Source organism: Blennius ocellaris (assembly GCF_963422515.1).
Source record: "Blennius ocellaris genome assembly, chromosome: 5".
Taxonomy (NCBI): Eukaryota; Metazoa; Chordata; class Actinopteri; order Blenniiformes; family Blenniidae; genus Blennius; species Blennius ocellaris.
The window spans coordinates 6,192,400-6,198,468 of NC_137654.1; positions in this window are offsets into that span (position 1 = coordinate 6,192,400).

Consider the following 6,069-nt stretch of genomic DNA (forward strand, 5'->3'; position numbering starts at 1 on the left):
GGTTTAAAAATACAATCAAATGCAAAAGTGATTCTCATGTCAAAAGAGGAGTTCTTCTGACCCGAGGTGGAACTTCCTCATACTGCCACTGCATTAGAACTGCACTCCGTAGTCCAGATATGTTTGTGTTCATGCTTTTGCTCTTTGTAAGGCTTCTTGAATGGACTTTGTTTAACTTCTTCTTTGCTGATTACACCTTTCCTCCAACACTTGAATGAATCAGCTTAAATCCCACAGTCTGTACAGAAACTATCTTCTGGAGTGTAAAATCAATCAAATCCACACATGTACCACATTTAAACTCCAGAAAACGAGCTTCACTCAAACGCATTGTGACTTTTTTTGTTGTCAATGTTTCAAAAGAAAGAAGAAAAAAATGACATACACTTGAGACATTTCAATCACTTTGACAGTTTATAGGAATCTATTGCCACTGAAACAACTAGAACACCTTCTAGCTCTCTCACAAGAGGTATTACTCAAAAAAACAGAAAAAGTACTCATACAGCTGGTACATTTTGAGACTGACAACAGAGAAAATATCATTATCAGGAGAACTAAAAGATGTTAAGTACTCACCTCAGCTGTGTGTGACGGTGGTCTTGCTTCAGAAACGCAGGTTGGGCTGCAGGTTAAAAGCCTCCACACGGAACAGTGAGGAGGCACCCTGTGACACACACACACACACACACACACACACACACACACACACACACACACACACACACACACACACACACACACACACACACACACACACACACACACACACACACACACACACACACACACGAGCTTCATTTGCTCTACTGCCGCCATCAAGTGGACAATACATGTAAAGCAAGTGGGGATTTTCAACAACGTGGTTTCAACACGTGAAGCTCTGACATCGCTTGTGCTTCAAAGATTAAACTTATAAACACCAATGTGCTCATGCAACTTGTGTTTGAGGGACAATTATTCATTTTTATTCAAGAACAACAACTTTTCAACAGTGTTTGATTCACCTGCTTTTAGAAAAACCCTTTCACAAAGGCACGGATGGATATTCAGAATCTTAACGAAAGGCTAAAACAAAATAGTGATGAATAAATTTAGGCAACAGACCTAATAAAAACTTTTTGAAAAGTAAGACATCGCCTCGGCCCGGGGCGAATGCAGCTGGAATGCGAGTGTGTGTGTGGGGCGGGGCTCACTCGGGTGTGGCGCTGCCGGGTGTGTGTGTGTGTGTGTGTGTGTGTGTGTGTGTGTGTGTGTGTGTGTGTGTGTGTGTGTGTGTGTGTGTGTGTGTGTGTGTGAACGAACATAACCGGTAAATGGAGAGACGATTGACAGACCGATACAAAATCTGCATAACTGCAGACACTGCACCGCTCCGCCTGTCGATCTCACGCTCCATCCTCCCCCCCACTGGTGAACAAGACCCCTACTGCAACTCCTCCACTTGGGACAAGGGCACTCCACCACCCTGGAGGGGGCAGGCCACATCTTTCCGTCCAATGAATTAATGTCGTATAATCTCACGAAGTCACGCATTAACAAGTCGGGAACTTTCTGTCAGGTGCCTGGCGTGATCATGACTACTTTCATGGGAATTCAGCAGAGCTGTTGCACTAGGGAACGACATGGATGATATTGTTACAAAAACAATTTGCAACAAAAACAAAAAAAGTCTGTTGTTTTTGTGCAAGTAGCTTCTTCTTGCACAAGGATTCCTAACTTCCTCACCATTTAGTAAAGTCATGAAATTATATGAATGGTAGCAACTTTTTGCACCTTCTCTTTTTGGAAAAAGAAAATCCCTCTGGACCTGGTGGGGTCTTCTACTGACTATTTCAGTTCTGATATGGTTCTTCTTCCTTTCTTGGCTGGTACAGCAGAGGAAACAGATTCTCCCAAAGATTGTTGTGTATATTAACCGAGCTGATCTTCAGTGTATCATCAAAAGTGTGTGTGTGTGTGTGTGTGTGTGTGTGTGTGTGTGTGTGTGTGTGTGTGTGTGTGTGTGTGTGTGTAAGCAGAGGCATTTCTCGACCCCTTGGGGGCAGTCCCAGCGTGAAGAGTGGGCGTCGCCCCCTCACGTGGACACTCCCGCCCCCTCAGTCAAAATGTAGTATTTTATTTTTTTTCACATATATTGTTTTCAGTCTATAATGTGTTCAAAACAACCCAAAAACTGGGAAGAAACTTCACTGACTTGTTAAAACCATAATAAACAGTTTTAGAAAATAAAAATTCCGAGTTTTCAGTGGTCCATGAACCCACCACACGATGACGCAGTTGTTGACGTCACCGTATCACTCCGCAACAGTCACCTCTCACGTATCACTGATACCACAATGGATACACGAACAATGGCTAATGCCTGTTTACAGGAACCGAATGGAAACTAAAAAACAGGACATTTCAGCATGTATTTATTCAAAGTGAACATATTGCAACTGGCCATGTGCCTAGAAATAAACAAATATTTAAAATGTAAATACTGAAAAAAATAGATAATCACACACTTTGTATTTAAGTGTAAATCTAAGGCACACACACATAAAATTGCATGAAAATAAAAAATAAAAAAACCTAACAAAGGGAAAACAAACTATTAAATTATATAATTGTCTGTATATTTACTTGTGACAGTGTGTTATTGTACCTTGTGTCTTATCACGCTTCTATGTGGCTTGGATAAAACAATTGGGCTGCATAGGTCTTCTCATACTAAGCATGGCATCATCGCGACTTCAATGTGCAGTTAACTTTTCTGGTGTTGGTGGATGACAAGATATATGTGTGTGTGTATATATATATATATATATATAATGAATTACCTATTTAAACACAATAAACGACTGCACTGTGACTGTAAACAAAGTGTGTTATTTTTAATCTGACTTAATAAATTAGGTGTGATGTTGATAAGGGTGAGACAAATTCTTAATGTTGCTTTGTTTTCATTGATGCAGGTTCAATTATATGATGGTTGTATTTGATCATTTTAAGTAAAAAAAATGTTTCACACATATATCTGTATGTCTGTATATATTTATTGAGGTATGGAGGATTGCTGTTTCCCTTCTGTTATAGTTGTTTTTATCAGTTCAACATGAGCTATTTCATTTTAATATGTGAGAAAAACGTTTTTGTGGACATTTACTGGATTTGATCTCCATTCTTCAGTAGGAAATCCACACCTCCTCCACACATCTTTGGACATCAGCCCCTAGAATTTAGCCAGTATTTACAACAAGGCTTTGTTAAAATCTTTCAGAATCTCAAAGTGTTGTCATCAAACAGGAAGTGATGTTTAACTCTACACATGCATCTTCACAATCCTGCCCTGATCACATCCAGATGCGTTTGTCTATAAGCAGTCATGGCGCCACCTTGTGGTAACAGGAATTTTGCAATTTTGACACTGAGAAATACTATTGTTGAAACTATAAAATAAATGACTTGTACACAAACAGCTCTTGTATGTTTAAGTTATTCCAGACAAAATGTGATGCATATAAAGCATTTTCCATGTCTGGGTTATTTGATGTACCAGTTTCTTCTAATCCGCTCATACGTCGTTCACGTGTACATTTCCTGCTGTTTATCTCATAATTATGGTTATAATGAGGAAACATATGTATTTCAGTCTCAGTAATTATTATCACATCAACTCTTTGTCGTTTCAGTGCTGGGCTGTCATAAAAATAATATTATTATTCAAACAATTAAATCTTGACAGAAAGATCTTAACAGGTTTTGCTGTTTTTGTTCCTGTTGGTGTTCATTAAATGACTCAGAGCAGTTAATCATGAAGCAAATATTAAATGATTGGTATTGCAAGATCATAATCATTTCTTTCCTTTAATTAAATTCAAATGTTGTAGAAGTGATAAGATAATTACTTTGCACGGAGCATTATTACATGTATGTTTTCTGCATTGCTGTGTACATTTCATGGTTTATTTCTCTTCTTGCTACACAGTTTTTCTTTCATTCAAGTTCAAACAACATTTAAAAGGTTTTTGTGACTGAAAAGCAGAAGAATCTAAAATAAATCTTCTTCACATGCTGGGAGCTGAAAAACGTCAGCCATCACCGCTGCTCATCTTAGAGAAAAGTCTTTGTTCGTCCGCCTGTCAAGACACCGTGAGTCCTATTAAAGTCTGCATTCATTTGCTTCTCTTCACTGTATAAAGCTTTCCTGAATCGATATTTTTAGGGGACGAGTGTTTGGCTCACTTTCCTTTTTCTAATCAGGTCTGCCTGTCCCAGGTTTGCGTGTGAACGTGAGTTTCCGTCTCTGTGAGGACCTGAGGCCTGCTGATTGCTAGACACTCTTTAAAGAAGCTGAACGATGATTCAGGTTAAAGTTGTATTATATTAGGGATCGGAGTTGGTTTAGGAAGAAAGTGTATGGATTAATGTCCTCTCGGGGACAGATATGTCTCTAAGCACTTATATATTGTTGAGCACTAGCTTGTTGCTCTGATTGTGAGTTTTTAGAGTAATAGTGAAGATGTGACCCTTCAGGAAAAACCCTCTTCTGCCTCTGACTCCATGAAAAAACAAACTAATTTGTCTTTTGTCTGTGCAGAGGTCCATGTTCTCCTTTGGTATTTATGTGTATCCTGAAGGCATCTGTTCCCAACGTTTTTGTTGGGAGTGTGTGTAATAATTGACCAAAAAAATATCGCCATTAATTTTTTTTTTTTTTATACAAAAAACCCCCAAAACAAAGCGAAAACAAAGATAAAACAGGAGCACCTGCTCGTCTTCTTCTTATGGCTCTGCACTCTTTACCCAGTCTTAAAACCTGGTCCCTGCCTGCAGCCAGACACAAGAGAAGTCAGGAATACCGACAGCACCTGACGCTTCCCCTCCTGGAAATGTGACTTTAAGTACAGTCAACACCAGCAACTCTCCAGTGCTTTTAAAACAAACAATCATTTGACCTACATTCACTATTACAGACTGAACATGTTGAATTATCAGAGCGAAATGTGAACGAATTGTTCCAGTGCATGTTTTCACTCATCTGTGCAAGGAACCAGTCGTACTTACCATCTTTTAGAAGTCTGGATTTTTACGCCTCCCTCGGCACAAAGTTTGGAAAATAGAAGTAGGCCTCAAACTCATGAAAGATTCAATTTACCTCTGCATCCTCAGATGGTGGAAGGTCTCAACTGACAACACTGAGACCAACAACAGATCATTGTCTCATGTCTCAACACAAATAAAAGAGACTCAGAAACTATAAGACCCTCCAGTAAATAGTGAGATTCACTTTGCATACATTTTGTAGCCCATATATATTTGGATTGGATGAAGCTCTGCGTTCCTTCAAGTGTGACAATTAAGTATGATACAATAGAGTTTAACCCATTGGTGGGGAAGGTATACAATTTTTTTTTTGCAGGGCAACAACAACAACAACAACAACAATAAAACGTCATTTAGGAGATGACTTTTCACAGTCAAAAACTGAGGCACAAAACACAAATATCTTATAATAAAGTCCACAAATAAAAGTGGTAGGGAGCCAGCTGAGGAAATGTCTCATTGTTTTTTTCCCCTGTTTTATCTCTCTAGCTGTTTATTCTCATGTATGTCTTTAATCAGATTTAGATCTTCAGTATAACTTTCCAATAGTTTATGTTGCAAATCTCAGAGGTGAAGCAGCAGCTTGTCAGTGAAAGTAAAGGAGTGAAACTCTGTTTTCCTCAGGAACGTTTCTTTATTTGGATTTAATTTTGGTTATTTTACCAAGCGGAGACGTTGGAAACTCTATGTTTCCCAACTGAAGTGAAAGGCACCATGCAGGAGTCACATTTTTTTTTTCACATCAACCTTTTTTTTAAACTTGATATGGATCCTGGACTTCGACGCCCACGTGGGCGATGACAGCGAGACTTGGAAGGGGGTGATTGGGAGGAACGGCCTCCCCGACCTGAACCCAAGCGGGGTTCTGTTATTGGACTTCTGTGCCAGTCACAGCTTGTCCATAACGAACACCATGTTCGAGCACAGGGGTGTCCATAAGTGCACATGGCACCAGGACACCCTAGGCCAGAGGTCAAT